The 18,593-nt window shown below is 42.7% G+C and overlaps 1 pseudogene; it reads left to right on the top strand.

The window, feature by feature from the left end:
- The first annotated feature begins 12,793 nt into the window (after positions 1-12,793).
- On the top strand, positions 12,794-13,993 carry LOC127462896 (cytochrome b-like; annotated as a pseudogene).
- Positions 13,994-18,593: the final 4,600 nt, after the last annotated feature.

The raw sequence follows: 18,593 nt of genomic DNA, 5'->3' as shown, positions 1-18,593 counted from the left end.
GCTTGCCAGGATTATAAGAGGTAGAAGTCAACAAGATAGAACTAATAAGGGGGATGAAATTGGATCAGTTCCAAGTCATGGTGATAGGTTTTTGCTAGGGTAATAGGTTGAAGGAAGTCATTGTAAGCTAGCGGTTGCAATTAAGAGGCTGTGCGAGGTGACATTGAGTCATAGGAATTTTGGAGGAGATAAGAGGGTCATGGGGAGTAATATGACTGTGGGGAGAATAATTTTTAACATTGTAGAAGGTTTAGATTGTGTAAATGATCCGATCCGTGAGTTCGGGTGGAAGCTACTAGGACTGCTAGACCGGCACCTGCTTCACAGGCTGAGAATGCTAACATAAGAATGGGCATTAAGGTGGGGGATGTTGTTTGGGTTTGAATAGGTCATATGGAGAGGGCAATGTATATTGATAGTATTATACTTTCTAAGCATAGCAGGGCAGAAATTAGGTGTATTCGGTGAAAGGCTAGTCCTAGACTACTTAGGGTGAAGGCAGAGTAGAAGCTTAAATGCAGAAAGGTCATTGAGAAAGTCACGGAGTAGGACTGTGGTTTGTTGAGCCGAAATCAACTGTCTTTGCTAGACTAACTTTCTGAAGTTATTCTGCTCATTCTAAGCTCCCTTGAATTCATTCATAAATTAGCCCTAGTGCGAGGAGGAGAATGACTGTGGAGGTTCATGTTAAGGTAGTGAGGGGGGAGAGGAGTTGAGTAGCCCATGGGAGGGGCAGTAGGAGGGCAATTTCTAGGTCGAACAAGAGGAATAAGATTGCGACAAGGAAGAATCGGATTGAAAATGGGAGGCGGTCAGAGCCCAGTGGGTCAAAACCACATTCGTATGGGGATAATTTTTCTGAATCTGGATTTATTTGAGCTAATCAAAGGTTTAGTGAAGTTAAGATAATACATAGTGATAGAGAAATTGTGAATATAAAGAGGATGATGTTAATTGCTTTTCTCTGGTTTTGATCCAGATTTTAGAGATGGGAAGTCAATTGTAATTAATATACTAGAAGGGCAAGATCCTCATCAATAGATTGTTATGTAGAGGAACAGTCAGATAATGTCAACAAAATGTCAGTATCAGGCCGCTGCTTCAAAGCCAAAGTGGTGGTTGGATGTGAAATGGAATTTTACGAGGCGGAGGAGGCAAATCAAGAGGAAGGAGGATCCAATGATTACGTGGAGACCATGAAATCCTGTGGCGACGAAAAAGGTTGATCCATAGACTCCATCGGCAATTGAGAATGGAGCTTCACAATATTCTATTGCTTGAAGTGCTGTAAAGTAGAATCCTAATAGGACGGTTATAAGTAGGGCTTGGGTAGTTTGGTTCCGATTGCCCTCTGTAATGCTGTGATGTGCTCATGTGACAGTGACTCCTGAGGCTAGGAGGATAGCAGTGTTTAGTAGGGGGACTTCTATTGGATTGAGAGGTTTGATTCCTATAGGAGGTCATTGTCCTCCGAGTTCTGGAGTGGGGACTAAGCTGGAGTGGAAGAATGCTCAGAAGAATCCTAGGAAGAAGAATGCTTCGGATGTAATAAATAAAATTATTCCGTAACGTAAGCCCTTTTGGACTGTAGGGGTATGGTAGCCTTGGAATGTGCTTTCTCGTACGATGTCACGTCATCATTGGAGTATCACTAGGATTATAGACAGTAGGCCTAGGAGTAAGAGTTGGATAGAGTTGTGGTGAAATCATATGGCTAACCCAGAGGTAGTGAGGAGGGCGGCTGCTGCTCCAAAAATGGGTCAAGGGCTTGGGTCTACTATGTGAAATGAGTGGGCTTGGTGTGTCATTAAGGGTTAAATGTTTTCTTGTAAGTAAAGGCTTAGAAGAACTACAAAGACATACGCTTGGATTATTGCCACGACCACTTCTAGAATTGTTAAGAGGAGTAGAATTGTTCTAGTTAGAAGGGACACGGTAGGTATAATGGGAAGGAGGACGGTAGTGGCTGTTGAAATGAGTTGGATGAGCAGGTGTCCTGCTGTGAGGTTGGCTGTGAGGCGAACTCCTAAGGCTAAAGGGCGAATGAGAAGGCTTGTTGTTTCAATTATGATGAGGGCAGGAATTAGAGGTGTTGGGGTGCCTTCTGGTAGGAGGTGTCCAAGGGAAGCTGAAGGTTGGTTTTGTAGGCCTGTTAGCAGGGTGGCAAGTCATAGAGGGAAGGCGAGGGCTAGGTTTATTGATAGTTGGGTAGTAGGTGTCAATGTGTAAGGTAGGAGGCCTAATAGGTTAATTGTTAGAAGTATAATTATGAGTGATGATAGGATTAGGGCTCATTTATGGCCTTTTTTGTTTAATGGGGTTATTAGTTGTTTTGGGATTAAATGGAGAAATCAGAGTTGAAGACTTGGAAGACGATTTGTAACTCATCGATTGCCAGGAGAAGGAAGTAATAGGGTTGGGAATAACAGTGAGATGAGGATAAGGGGGATTCTGAGGAGGGTTGGGCTTATGAATTGATCAAAGAAGCTTAGGTTCATGGTCAGTTTCAGGAATGGGTTTTTATAGTGGGTAGTGTTTTGTTGGAGGGTGAGTTAGTTGGGGTAAATAGTAAGAGTTTAGGTTGAAGGATAAGAGAAAAAGTGAATCATGAAGTTAGTATGATAAAAAGTCAAGGTGCAGGGTTTAGTTGGGGCATGTCATTAAGGAGGGTGAATAATCCTCTTTGTCTAGCTTAAAAGGCTAGTGCTGGTTCATAGCTTCTTAATGATTAGGATGTTAGAAGTGAAGATCAGTTTTCGAAGTGTGTTAGAGGGGCTGATTCTACTACGATAGGTATGAAGCTGTGGTTGGCTCCACAGATTTCTGAGCACTGACCGTAGAAGATTCCAGGACGGGTTGTGATAAAGGAAGTTTGGTTCAGTCGTCCTGGAATTGCATCGGTTTTTACACCAAGGCTAGGAACAGCTCAGGAGTGGAGAACGTCATCAGCTGTGACAATAATTCGAATCGGGGATTCTATTGGAATGACGATGCAGTTATCAACTTCTAGGAGGCAGAAATGACCGAGTGGTAGATCCATAGTTGGTAGTATGTAAGAGTCAAAAGATAAATCTTTAAAGTCTGTATATTCGTAGGATCAGTATCATTGGGGCCAATAGCTTTGAGGGTGAGGTCAGGTTCATCAATTTCGTCTATCATGTAGAGGATTTGAAGGGATGGGAGGGCTAGTATAATTAGGACAATGGCAGGTAAGATTGTTCAGACAAGTTCTACTTCTTGTGCGTCGACGGTGTTGGAGGATAGTTTTTCTATAAGTATAAGAGCGAGTAAATACAGGACTAGGCTACAAATGGCTAGTGCGACTATTAGGGCGTGGTCGTGAAATTCAATAAGTTCTTCTATAATAGGGGATGAAGCGTCTTGAAAACCAAATTGAGAGTGGTTGGCCATGGAGTTGGGATGGGATGTACTGGGTTTTCACCTGTGATTTAGTCTTGACAAGACTATGTAATGATTTTACTAACAACCCATAAGAAAGAAGCATGAGTGGTTTGATGCGGTTGGCTTGAAACCAGCTTATGAGGGTTCGATTCCTTCCTTTCTTGTACTTGGACAAAAGCTGGTTCTTCAAAGGTATGGTAGGGAGGAGGGCAGCTGTGAATTCATTCAATGTTTGTGGAGGTAAGTTCTGGTTGCACTACTTTCCGTTTGCATGCGAAGGTTTCTCAGATAATGAACATTAGTATAATTACAGCCACTATGGAGATGAGGGAACCGATGGAGGATAGGGTGTTTCATAGGGTATAAGCATCTGGGTAGTCTGAGTATCGTCGTGGTATACCAGCTAGGCCTAGGAAATGTTGTGGGAAGAATGTTAGGTTGACCCCAAAGAATATTACTCCAAAGTGGGCTTTAGCTCATGTAGAGTGAAGGGTGTAGCCAGTGAACAGTGGGAATCAATGTGTGAAGCCAGCTAAAATGGCGAATACTGCCCCCATAGATAATACATAGTGGAAATGTGCAACTACGTAGTAGGTGTCGTGCAGGGCGATGTCTAGGGAGGAGTTGGCAAGAACGATGCCTGTTAGTCCACCAATGGTGAAGAGGAAAATAAAGCCTAGGGCTCATAGTATGGGCGGGTCTCATTTGATTGTTCCACCGTGTAGGGTTGCTAGTCAGCTGAAGACTTTAATGCCAGTGGGGATTGCAATAATTATGGTGGCGGATGTGAAGTAAGCTCGGGTATCTACGTCCATTCCAACTGTAAATATGTGGTGAGCTCATACGATAAAGCCCAAGAAACCAATGGATAATATGGCTCAGACTATGCCTATGTAGCCAAAGGGTTCTTTTTTACCGGCGTAGTAGGCTGCAACATGGGAAATAATTCCGGATCCGGTAGGATAAGGATGTAGACTTCTGGATGGCCAAAAAATCAGAATAAGTGTTGATATAAAATTGGGTCTCCGCCTCCTGCGGGGTCAAAGAATGTAGTGTTTAGGTTTCGATCTGTTAGAAGCATTGTAATGCCAGCAGCGAGGACTGGTAGGGAGAGGAGACGTGGAACTGCAGTAATTAGGACGGATCAAACGAATAGAGGGGTTTGGTATTGTGAGAGAGCAGGTGGTCTTATATTGATTGCTGTGGTGATAAAGTTGATTGCCCCAAGGATGGATGAGACACCTGCCAGGTGAAGGGAGAAGATGGCAAGATCTATTGATGCACCGGCATGGGCTAGATTTCCGGTTAGGGGTGGGTATACTGTTCATCCTGTTCCGGCCCCGGCTTCTACTGTAGAAGATGCTAGAAGAAGTAGGAAGGATGGAGGAAGTAGTCAGAAGCTCATGTTATTTATTCGTGGAAATGCTATGTCGGGGGCACCAATTATTAATGGTACTAATCAGTTACCAAACCCTCCGATTATAATAGGCATTACTATAAAGAAAATTATAACGAAGGCATGTGCGGTGACGATTACATTGTAAATTTGGTCATCGCCTAAAAGGGTGCCTGGTTGTCCTAGTTCTGCTCGAATGAGGAGACTAAGGGCTGTGCCGATTATACCAGCTCATGTGCCAAAAATAAGGTAAAGTGTGCCGATATCTTTGTGGTTAGTGGAAAATAGTCAACGGTTGATGAAAGTCATAGGTAAGATGGCTGAGTGTAGAAGCGTTAGGCTGTAGTCCTTTTTACAAAGGTTTGATTCCTCTTCTTATCGATTCTGTAGTGAAGTTCATGTTGAGTTGCAAGCTCATTGATGTGCATTAAACATGCGCCGGGATCTAGTAGGCAGAAGCCTGTTGGTTGGGGCATTTAGCTGTTAACTAAAATTTTATGGGATCAAAGCCCATCTGTCTAGGGGGAGGTTCTAGCTTAATTAAAGCATCTGAGTTGCATTCAGGAGATGCAGGTTAGTATCCTGTGTACCTTAACAGAAACTAAGAGGGATTAGCCCTTGTTTAAGGCTTTGAAGGCCTTTGGTTTAAATAACCTAAGTTTCTAAGGGATTGCGAGTACTATGGGAGATAGTGGTAGGAGTATAATTGATAAGGAGGTAAAGGTTGTGGTTAGGGTGTTAGTTGGTTTGTTAGTTTGTCATTGTTTTATGTAGTTAGTGAAGTTTGGGGGTAGTGTGATGGTTGCACAGTAGGCCAGTCGTAGGTAGAAGAAAAGTCCAAGTAAAGAGAGTAGGGTAATAGCTGTGGCTACTACTGTTAGTTCTTGTTTTGTGAGCTCTTGAATAATTAACCATTTGGGTAGGAATCCCGTTAGGGGAGGAAGACCTGCAAGGGAGAGGAGAGTGAGCATAAGGATTGTGGTTAGTGATGGAATTTTGGTTCATGTGGATATAACAGTGGATAGTTTTAGGGTATTGGTTGTGTTAAGGATGAAGAAGATGGCGGAAGTTGTTACAGTATATAGATAGAACGTAATTAAAGTCAGATTGGGGTTATAGTTGAGAATAATAGTTATTCGTTCTAGATGTGCGATAGATGAGAAATAAAAAGATTTTCTCTCTACTTCCTGTCAGCAGTGATACCTGGCCACTTCATGGGAAGCAGGACTTCACCACACAGAGAAGCCGCTCAGAAGGCATGTATTGTAAAAAAATGGATTTTCCCCCTTTCCTGTTCCTTTCCTGAGCTCTTGTAGCTGAGCTGACGCCATATATTCTGCAATGTCCCTTTGGTCCATTTGGCTCAACTGACCTGTCTGTATCGCCTCCCATGATCTTGCCCCCGATTCAGGGGACGAAGCCGACAATGCAGATGCTGCACCAGCCCTGCTCAGCAGTTGCCAAAGCACTGGTGTGATTAACCCCTTTGTAGCTCCCAATGCAAAGCACAGCACTGTGACGCCTGCAGTGAGAAAATGAACTCCAGCTCAGACAGACCCAACACATGTGGGATTCTGAAATGTCTCAGGGTTCCTTTGGTTCCACGATGCCCCTCTCAGACCTGGCAGTAGAAAAATAAATCAAAAAATTGAGAAGAAATCATCTTAAAGTCATGCTAAACCTGTCTTCTACAGTCCAGAATCTATATATGTGTGACTGCAGATACTTGGGATGAGGGTAGATGCTCAGAGGAATTCATGGGTTTGATCTAGGAAACCTGTCCCAAAGTTTTCACTGCCTTTTCCTCCTTGGACATTTCCTGATGCCCGGAGGAAGCTCATGTCCAACAGCAGCAGGCGACCCTTGTATAACAAGGAATGAATGATGCTCCTCGTGCGGTGGTGAGACAAAGAGAAGTTTATTCAAAATTCCCACTCTTAAATCCCTGCGTACCATGTGACTTCTTCAGCCAATAGAGTTATATGTGACTGCGCATGTCCCCTCGGGCCCATCGCCCTGGCACATCCCCTGTGCATCCAGACACGCCTCCCACATATCCCCTCTCTCTAATATCTTAAAGAAGTCACAAAAAGCAGTGCAAAAAACAGTGCAAACAACCAGAACATTGTAAACTACCAAGCTTCGCAGCGACCCAGCGCATTGCTTCGCTTAGCTTCTTAACTCTAATATAAACCTTTTAAAACCTTATATTCCTTTAGGGTAGTGCAACTTGGATAATTATTTTATTAACTTGGGGCCTTTAGCCCAACTGTGTGTAAACTATAACTTTTATTAATCTGAGGGTTTTTTAATAACTTGGGATTTCAAACTTTATTCAAGAAACAGGGTAAGCATATCAAAACTCAATTCTTTCAAGGTGACCTTGGTGTAGGTAATGTGGTGTAGGTAATGTGGTCTTGTGAGGTATTCTGTGTTTTTATGTTTTCCAGTCACACAACTCTCTTATTCATTCACTCATCTCACACACGACGGCCGTCATCATTCACGCATACACATACACACACCAATATTTGCAGTTTGCTTGTCACCACATTGGTCATTAATATAAACTGAAACATAACATAACTGTTTTTAAACTCCTGAGTTATCTGGTTCCTGCAGCTGTGATTGTGTATCCAAATAGGGCTTTACACACCTGGAGGGAATCCACTTCAGTTCTTTTCCTGTTGCCACACAAGCGTAACCTCTCCCCCAAGTCAGAAGATCTAAAGGTCCTGTCCATTGTCCCGAGATCAAATCTTTTACCATGACTAATGGCCTGGGAGAGGCAAACGCCTGAGATTTGTGCTGCTTCTCATATCTGCTTCTTTCAGCACTGTCACAATTTAAAAAATTGATAACATATGTGGCTTTCCACAAACGTTCTTGCGGACTGTATAGCTTCTCCCCCCCTCTTTGTTTTATTAGCATCTCTTTCAGTGTGCGGTGTGCCCTTTCTACAATTGCTTGTCCCGTAGGTGAGTGTGGAATTCCTGTACTATGTGAAATTCCCCATTCTGATAGGAAATTCCTTACCTTTTCAGAGACGTATGCTGGTCCGTTATCGGTCTTAATCTGTTGTGGAGTGCCAAGGGTAGCAAAACAGCTTAGCCAGTGTCTTATTACATCCTTGGCTTTCTCACCTGTGTGTGCTGTAGCAGTGATGTACTGTGAATGTGTGTCTACAGTTACATGTACATATTTCAAGGGGCCAAATTCTGGGATGTGTGTAACATCTGTTTGCCATATCTGATTGGATATTAACCCTCTGGGGTTAACACCTTCCTGAGATGGCATGGGGGTCATTTTTTGACAGTCTGGACAATATGATATCTCGGACCTGATTGATAGTAATTTTGAATTGTCTCTTTAGAGAGCGTGCATTCTGGTGGAAAAATGAATGGGACAATTTTGCTTGCTCAAGGGTCCTAGGTACTGTGTTGAACATTGCTGCTTTGTCAGCTTCTCGGTTCCCTTCAGCTATTGGCCCTGGCATGTCAGTGTGAGACCTGATGTGCATTATATAAAAATCAAACCTTCTGTGATTGACAAGGAACCAAATACAACGCATTTCAAACAACAAATGAGGGTTAGAAACATCCCGAAGAAATGAACATTCTAGACGTGAAACTAGCCCTGCAGCATAACAAGAATCAGTGACAATATTAACAGGCTGTTCAGAAAACTTTTCCAAGGCAATACGAATGGCAGCCAGTTCCAGAACCTGCACAGAGCATTGGTTCATGGTCTGTACTTTTTGTTCCCATTGTCCGGTATCAGGATTTATCCAAGTCACTGCAGCTTTCTGTGATCGCCCAGATGCATCTGTAAAAACTGTGAGGCCTTTTACTGGCTCACTTCTGCATCTAGTCGTGGTTCTTAAAGGCAAATTACCGATTTCTGCCCAAAGTCTGTGCTTAGGGAGATTAACTGAAATGTTACCATCAAAACCTGCTAAGGTAGCTTGGAACTCGGTGTCCTCTGCTAGCATCCAAGCTAAATTGTCCTTCGTGGCTGGAATGTAATGACCGCTGGATCCCTTCCATCTAGTTCCTGTAATCGAACTCTGCCTTTAATAACAAGCTTAGCAAACATTTCATTGATTGTCCATACAGTTTTAGGTGGGGTGTGGGGCAGAAATAGCCATTCTAGAACCAGCAGCGGGTCCTTTTCAGTCTGGTCCCACTGGAATAAGACTGCAAATGGCTGGTACCTGCTGGGAATTAAGGCCAGGCAGATTTGCAGTTCAGGATCTCTCCTTCTGCTCTGCCTAGATTCGATCGCCTTGGCACAGATGTCTAACGCCTGTTTGGCCTCTGCTGTCAGAGCCCTATTAGACGTCAGATCAGAGTCCCCCTTTAGTAACACAAAGAGAGGGTGTAGCTCCTCTGTGGTTAAGCCTAGAACAGGCCTTAACCAATTAATAGCTCCCAGGAGTTTTTGCAACTCATGTAAGGTTAAAGTGTCTTTTACCTCGAGCTGCAGCGGCTGTGGGGAAATCTGTTGTTGCGTGATTCTCCATCCAAGATAGCTCCAGGGCTGCGATCGCTGGATTTTCTCTTCTGCAACCTGTAAGCCTGCTTCTTGGACAGCATCAGTTAAAGCAGTAACAACAATTTGCAGTTCATTTTCTGTGGCCATGCTTATTAAAATATCATCCATGTATTGGTAGATTATTGCAGAGGGAAAACGTTTTCTGACGGGTTGAATAGCATTTGCAACTACTGTTTGGCATATGGTTGGACTGTTCTTCATCCCCTGAGGGAGAACAACCCAGTGATACCTTTGCATAGGCTGTGAGTTGTTTAATGCTGGAATAGAAAATGCAAACCTTGGGGCATCCTCGGGGTGCAGGAATATGGTGAAAAAGCAGTCCTTTAAATCAATTATTGTCAGAGGCCAGTTCGCTGGGAGCATAGCAGGTGAGGGTAATCCTGGTTGCAATGCCCCCATAGACTCAATGACTGCGTTTACTGCTCTGAGATCCTGAATCATCCACCATTTGCCAGTTTTTTTGGGAATGCAAAATACAGGAGTGTTCCAGGGACTATTTGTTGGCACAATGTGTCCTGCTTCCAATTGTTCCTCTACAAACATCTTTAAATGTTCAAGCCTTTCTTTTTTCATGGGCCATTGGTCTACCCAGACCGGCTGGTCACTTTTCCAGACCAGCTTAATCGGTGCTTGGGACGGCTGACCAATGGCCCCTATTGAAAAACCTGGTTGCTTGCAGGAGGAATTTGCATTACTGTGCCAAACTGTGAAAGTATATCACGTCCCCACAGAGAGCAAGGGATCGGGGCTATGAATGGAGCTACCTTTGCTACTTGCCCCTCTGGTCCCAAGACAGTGAGTACTTGAGCACTCTGTCTGGGTCTTTGTGTGCCTCCCACCCCTTGAATGGTTGCAGCTGGGCAAACAGTAGGCCAGTCAAGTGGCCATTCGGAGTCCTTTATGATGGAAACATCGGCTCCCGAATCCAAAAGGCCTGTAAATCGGTGCCCATTAACCTGGCACATCATGAGCTGTTGTGCTGCTGTGATGGCTGCTGCCCAGTAAACTTGTGGTTGTCCCGTGCTGCCAAAGGCCCCTGAACCCCGCTCTCTCCCCCCCTCCCCTGCAGGCAATGTACTGTATAAGGGGATTAACTGAGCAAGCTTCTGTCCTTTCGGGATGAAGCAGGGGGGTGAAGGGGTCCATGCCATTATCAGAATCTCGCTATGAGAATCCGAGTCTATTACACCTGGCAGCACAAACAAACCCATTCTGGTGGTAGAGGACCTTCCAATGTACTACTAACTGCAGCCTATACCCTCTACATGCTCCTTATAACCCAACGAGGCCCAACTCCAACCTATATTACAACTGTCCAAAATTCAAATACACGAGAACATCTTCTTATAACACTTCATATCCTACCCTCCCTCCTCCTCATCCTAAAACCAGAGCTAATCTCAGGAATTCCCACATGCAAGCATAGTTTTAAACCAAACATTAGACTGTGATCCTAAAAATAGAAGTTAAACTCTTCTTGCCTGCCGAGGGGAGGTTTAACCAACAAGAACTGCTAACTCTTGCATCTGAGCCTAAGACCTCAGCCCCCTTACTTTTAAAGGATAATAGCAATCCACTGGTCTTAGGAGCCATTCATCTTGGTGCAAGTCCAAGTAAAAGTAATGGACTACCCATTAATCCTCAACACTTCTATATTTTTGACCCTGGCTACCCTCTCTATGCCTATCTTACTCCCCCTCCTATCCAAAAACTATCTAAACTCTCCAACAACCATCATGCACACTGTTAAAACTTCCTTCATAATTAGTTTATTTCCCATAATCCTCTCCATCTACCTAAATATAGAAAATACCACTTTCTATTGAGAATGAAAATTTATTGCGAACTTCAAAATCCCCTTTAGCCTTAAAATAGACCAATACTCCCTAACATTTTTTCCTATTGCACTATTCGTAACATGATCTATTCTTCAATTTACAACATGATATATAGCCTCAGAGCCCCACACCACAAAATTTTCTCTCTTTACCTTCTAATCTTTCTCATTGCAATACTCACCTTAATCATCGCTAATAACATATTCCTCCTATTTATCGGCTGAGAGGGAGTTGGAATTATGTCTTTCCTCCTGATTGGATGATGACATGGCCGAGCAGAAGCCAACACCGCCGCACTTCAAGCCGTACTTTACAACCGTATTGGGGATATTGGGGATATCCTCTGCATAGCATGACTAGCATCCTCAATAAACACCTGAGAGATCCAACAGCAATCCTCCCCAACCCAAATACCCCTTCTCCCTCTCTTAGGGCTCATCCTAGCCGCCACAGGTAAATCCGCCCAATTTGGCCTACACCCATGACTCCCTGCAGCTACAGAAGGACCAACCCCTGTATCCGCCCTACTCCATTCCAGCACAATAGTAGTTGCCGGAATCTTCTTACTTATTCGCACTCACCACATATTATGTAACAACCAAATTGCCCTATGTGCCTTTGTATAGGTGCCCTATCCACCCTATTTGCCGCTACATGCGCTCTTACCCAAAACGACATCAAAAAAATTATTGCCTTTTCCACATCCAGCCAACTAGGACTAATAATAGTCACTATTGGCCTAAATCTACCCCAACTAGCCTTCCTACACATCTCCACACATGCATTCTTTAAAGCCATACTCTTCCTTTGCTCTGGGTCTGTCATTCACAGCCTTAACGGCGAACAAGACATTCGAAAAATAGGAGGATTACAGAAACTACTCCCTACAACTACCTCATGCCTAACAATCGGAAATTTAGCTCTCATAGGAACACCATTTTTAGCAGGATTTTACTCAAAAGATCTCATTATCGAAAGCCTTAACACCTCCTACCTAAACACCTGAGCACTTCTACTAACCCTTGTGGCTACAGCTTTCACCGCAACTTACAGCCTACGTATAGCCCTACTAGTACAAACTGACTACACCCGAATTCCCTCCATTACTCCTATCAATGAAAACGACCCAGCAGTCACAAACCCAATTACTCGTCTTGCCCTAGGAAGTATTATAGCTGGCCTACTAATTACCTCCTATATCTCCCCTACAAAAACCCCTCCTATAACCATACCACTAATCACAAAAACCACTGCTATCATTGTTACAACATTAGGCATTATTCTGGCATTAGAATTATCAAAACTCACACATACCTTCTCTACCCCTAAACAAAACACCGCTACAAACTTCTCCAGCACTCTAGGATATTTTAACCCCCTCATACACCGCCTCAGCCCTGCTAAGCTCCTAAACAACGGCCAGAACATTGCATTCCATTTAATCGACCTATCTTGATATAAAATAATAGGCCCAGAAGGGCTAGCAACCCTTCAACTCAAAATATCCAAAATCTCAACTACCCTACACTCCGGACTAATCAAAACCTATCTAGGATCCTTCGCTTTATCTATCTTTATTATAATTTTATTCACACAGAATTAAGAATTAATGGCCCCTAACTTACGAAAACATCACCCCCTTCTAAAAATAGTTAACAATTCTTTAATTGACCTCCCAACACCACCAAACATTTCCGCCTGATGGAACTTTGGATCACTTCTTGGCATCTGCCTAACAATCCAAATCACCACTGGCCTCCTACTAGCAATACATTATACAGCAGATATCACTCTGGCATTCACATCCGTCGCCCACACATGCCGAAATGTTCAATTCGGCTGATTAATTTGAAACCTTCATGCAAACGGTGCTTCCTTTTTCTTCATATGCATTTACCTGCACATCGGACGAGGCTTCTACTATGGTTCCTACCTATATAAAGAAACCTGAAACACAGGAGTTATTCTCCTCTTAACTCTAATGGCAACTGCCTTCGTAGGGTATGTCCTCCCATGAGGTCAAATATCATTCTGAGGCGCTACAGTAATTACTAACCTATTCTCAGCAATTCCTTACATTGGCCAAACACTTGTAGAATGAGCTTGAGGAGGATTCTCAGTTGACAACCCCACACTTACCCGGTTCTTTGCCCTCCACTTCCTCCTCCCATTCCTAATTGCAGGTCTCACCCTCATCCACTTAACTTTCTTACATGAAACAGGCTCAAACAACCCCCTAGGTATTTATTCAGACTGCGACAAAATCCCATTTCACCCCTATTTCTCGATAAAGGATATTCTAGGCCTTTTGTTCCTCCTCATTCCCCTGATAACACTTGCCATATTCTCACCTAACCTCCTAGGAGATCCAGAGAATTTTACACCCGCAAACCCACTAGTAACACCTCCCCACATCAAACCTGAGTGGTACTTCCTATTTGCGTATGCTATCCTACGATCAATCCCCAACAAATTAGGAGGAGTCCTAGCCCTAGCCGCCTCCGTCTTAATCCTATTTCTAGCCCCATTCCTCCACATGTCAAAACAACGAACTATAACCTTCCGACCTCTCTCCCAGCTTTTATTCTGAATCCTAGTAACAAATCTTTTAATCCTTACATGAATCGGTAGCCAACCAGTCGAACATCCATTTATTATCATCGGTCAACTTGCCTCAACTACCTACTTCACAATCATTCTCATCTTATTTCCCATCACCAGCCTTCTAGAAAATAAGATACTCAACCTCTAACTACTCTAATAGTTTATAAAAAACGTTGGTCTTGTAAACCAAAGACTGAAGGCTACCCCCTTCTTAGAGTTTTCCAAAAAATACCCAAACACCCCCCAACTTTCCAATCAACACGTACATCAAGGGGAGGGCCCCCCCCTCCCCCCATACCCTACGGTATGTATTACTTTGCATAGCATCCTCCACCACACTAGACATAACATGCATGTAGGAAAATCTGACATAACGTTATTGCAAATCCATCCAAATATTTCATACTATCTCCCATACAACCCAAAACTTGTCATATACAGACCTAGGCACATTCCCACACAAGGACATAACTTGTCATGTTCTAGGAATAATACCGCTAACCGAACTAGAACCTAAAACTGCCAATTTTCGCATAAAATCCCCCTCAATACGAGGAACGCCACAGGACCTAGAATCCATGGTCCATGGACCACTCACCACTTAACCTTGCTCTATGTACCAACCAAGAAGTGCTGGGTTATTCATTAGTCGTACTCCTCACGAGAAACCAGCAACCCGGCGTTAGTAATGTTTATCATGTCCAGCTTCAGGTGTATTCTTTCCCTCTCCACCAATAACCCACTCTCATAACTTGCTCTTTGTCGCCTCTGGTTCCTCGGTCAGGGCCATAACTTGCTTAATTTTCCTAAACTTGCACTCCGTTACTAATGGTTGGGGATGCTCGGCCAACTTGGACCTCGTGATCGCGGCATTTTCCCTTTTCTAAACTTTTGGTTTTTTTTTTTTGGGTAGATCTCAATAAGCCCTTCAGAGTGCTCCGCCAGGGGGTTCCCATATATGGTTGACATGGACCCCTTATGGTCGGCGAGCGGTTTTCTCACTTTCGCGTGAAAATTAATGATATGGTTTCCAAGTGTGCTATTCGGTCTCATAATTGATGTACTGATGCACCGTCACGTGCTGTTGGCTTGGTTTTTCCATTACGTCTCTCATCAAGTTGCAGTTTAATTAATGCACGCCAGACATATTTTTTGTCGTCAATTTCACAAAAAATGACAAAAATTTTGTCATTTTTTGCAATGATCTAGGGACTTTCCCTCTAATCATCAATAATTTTTGTTTTTTAAACTTTTAACAAAAATTTCAAATTTTATAAACTTTCCATTCCCCTAATTTTCCAATTAAAACATTTGTATCATCAATTTGTTAAATTTTTTAATACACTTTAATTTACACCATCATTTCCTTTCATCATTCATTTGTTATTTGCTTGTTTGTTTGTTTGTTTACACTTTAATTTACCCCATCATTTCCCTTTATCATTCATTTGTTATTTGCTTGTTTGTTTGTTTGTTTACACTTTAATTTACCCCATCATTTCCCTTTATCATTCATTTGTTATTTGCTTGTTTGTTTGTTTGTTTACACTTTAATTTACCCCATCATTTCCCTTTATCATTCATTTGTTATTTGCTTGTTTGTTTGTTTGTTTACACTTTAATTTACCCCATCATTTCCCTTTATCATTCATTTGTTATTTGCTTGTTTGTTTGTTTGTTTACACTTTAATTTACCCCATCATTTCCCTTTATCATTCATTTGTTATTTGCTTGTTTGTTTGTTTGTTTACACTTTAATTTACCCCATCATTTCCCTTTATCATTCATTTGTTATTTGCTTGTTTGTTTGTTTGTTTACACTTTAATTTACCCCATCATTTCCCTTTATCATTCATTTGTTATTTGCTTGTTTGTTTGTTTGTTTACACTTTAATTTACCCCATCATTTCCCTTTATCATTCATTTGTTATTTGCTTGTTTGTTTGTTTGTTTACACTTTAATTTACCCCATCATTTCCCTTTATCATTCATTTGTTATTTGCTTGTTTGTTTGTTTGTTTACACTTTAATTTACCCCATCATTTCCTCTCACCCTCTCACCTCCCCAATTAATCACCCCTACTACTCTAATTAATATCCCGCCCACATGGGCCTTTAACAGTTAACCCCAAACTTTTTTCCAACCCTTCAGAAAAAAAGGAATCAAACCTTTATCACCAACTCCCAAAGCTGGCATTTTCATTAAACTATTCTCTGAACCACACCACCTTAAACCGCCCGAATCGCCCCACGAGACAACCCTCGTACAAGTTCTAGTACAACAAACAACGTCAACAACAGACCCCAGCCCGCAATTAAAAATTGACCAACCCCCCAAGAATAAAACATGGCCGCTCCCTCAAAATCCAACCGAACAGATAAAACACCCCCACTATCCACCGTGTTCATCCCCAACCACTCTAACTCAGATAGCGCTACAATAAATACCCCACCTCCCAACACTAAAACTAACCCAGCACCATACCCAACAACCCGCCAGTCCCCCCAAGTTTCAGGAAATGGATCTGCTGCCAATGAGACCGAATACACAAAAACCACCAACATCCCACCTAAATACACCAGAAATAGCACTAATGATACAAAAGACACCCCCAAACTCATTAACCATCCACACCCTACAATAGACGCCAACACTAACCCCACTACTGCATAGTATGGAGAAGGATTGGAAGCAACTGCTAGTCCTCCCAAAATAAAGCTAACACTTAAAAATAGTATAAAGTACGTCATAACAATTCCTGCTTGGCTTCTATCCAAGACCTTTGGCCTGAAAAACCATCGTTGTAATTTCAACTACAAGAACATAAACCTTAACAAACCCACCCCTTTCTACCCCTCAAAGCCCCTCAACAACACATTTTTGTTATCCAATTGAACTACTTCTCCAACCACTAAACAAACCCTAAATCAATGTCAACTATCACTACAACTAAAACAAGCCCCAATAATAATCACTATGCCTAAAACAGCCTTAGTCCTTGTAGCTTACAATAAAGCATAACACTGAAGATGTTAAGACGGCTATTGCACATACCCAAGGACAAAAAAGACTTAGTCCTAACCTTACAGTTAGTTCTTGCCAAATATATACATGCAAGTATCCGCATCCCAGTGAAAATGCCCTCAGCACCTTAAAAAGACAGTAGGAGCAGGCATCAGGCACACCACTCCAGTTGTAGCCCAAAACGCCTTGCCTAGCCACGCCCCCACGGGTTTTCAGCAGTAATTAATATTAAGCAATAAGTGTAAACTTGACTTAGTTAAAGCAACCTACCAGGGTTGGTAAATCTTGTGCCAGCCACCGCGGTCACACAAGAAACCCAAATTAACTTTATACGGCGTAAAGAGTGGTTTTCCACTATCACTTCAACTAAGACTGAAATGTAACCAAGCTGTTATAAGCACAAGATGCATCTAATACTCCCATAGAAATGATCTTAGCTTCATGATCAACAAAACTCCACGAAAGCCAGGACACAAACTGGGATTAGATACCCCACTATGCCTGGCCCTAAATCCTGATGCTTTCACCACTTAAGCATCCGCCTGAGAACTACGAGCACAAACGCTTAAAACTCTAAGGACTTGGCGGTGCTCCAAACCCACCTAGAGGAACCTGTTCTATAACCGAGAACCCACGATACACCCAACCATCCCTTGCCAAATCAGCCTATATACCGCCGTCGTCAGCCCACCCCTAAACTGAGGGTTTAACAGTGGGCACAACAGCAACATCCCACTAATAAGACAGGTCAAGGTATAGCTCATGAGATGGTAGAAATGGGCTACATTTTCTAACATAGAATACCTCACGACAAGGAGTGTGAAATCACTCCTAAAAGGCGGATTTAGCAGTAAAGCAGGATAATAATGCCTCCTTTAAGCTGGCTCTGGAGCACGTACATACCGCCCGTCACCCTCCTCACAAGCTATAATTAATTCTATTTATAATAAACCCTTAAGCTAGAGATGAGGCAAGTCGTAACAAGGTAAGTGTACCGGAAGGTGCACTTAGTCTACCAAGGCGTAGCTATAACTAAAGCATTCAGCTTACACCTGAAAGATATCTGCCCCATATCAGATCGCCTTGAAGCCTAACTCTAGCTCTTCTACCAGATTACATAGAAACCAAGTTAATACCACCTATTAAATCAAAACATTCTCTTACTCAACCTAGTCTAGGCGATAGAAAGGTAAACTCAAGACGCAATAGAGATCATGTACCGTAAGGGAAGGATGAAATAGTAATGACAACCCAAGCAATAAATAGCAAAGACCAACCCTTGTACCTTTTGCATCATGATTTAGCGAGAAACTACCCAAGCAAAACCCCAATTTAAGCTTGCCTCCCCGAAACCCAAGCGAGCTACTCACGAGCAGCTATCTACTGAGCAAACCCGTCTCTGTTGCAAAAGAGTGGGAAGACTCGTTAGTAGAGGTGAAAAGCCAATCGAGCTGGGTGATAGCTGGTTGCCTATGAAATGAATCTTAGTTCCCTCTTAATTCACCTCCCAGGACTACACTCAACCCACATGAAGCGAATTAAGGGCTATTTAAAGGAGGTACAGTTCCTTTAAAAAAGAGTACACTCTCCCTTAGCGGATAAATTCAATTACAACTTAACTGTGGGCCTTCAAGCAGCCACCATTAAAGAATGCGTCAAAGCTCCTCTCCCAAAAAAATCCAAACTCCCTTATGACTCCCTCTTCCCCAATAGGCTAACTTATATTAAATAAGAGAATTTATGCTAAAATAAGTAACTAGGGATCCCCTCTATG

This window comes from Manacus candei, unplaced genomic scaffold, assembly GCF_025592945.1.
Source record: "Manacus candei isolate 608988 ecotype Guabito, Panama unplaced genomic scaffold, ASM2559294v1 h1tg000143l, whole genome shotgun sequence".
Classification (NCBI taxonomy): domain Eukaryota; kingdom Metazoa; phylum Chordata; class Aves; order Passeriformes; family Pipridae; genus Manacus; species Manacus candei.
Note: the sequence above shows the minus strand (reverse complement) of the source record. Positions and strands in the feature narration are given on the sequence as shown.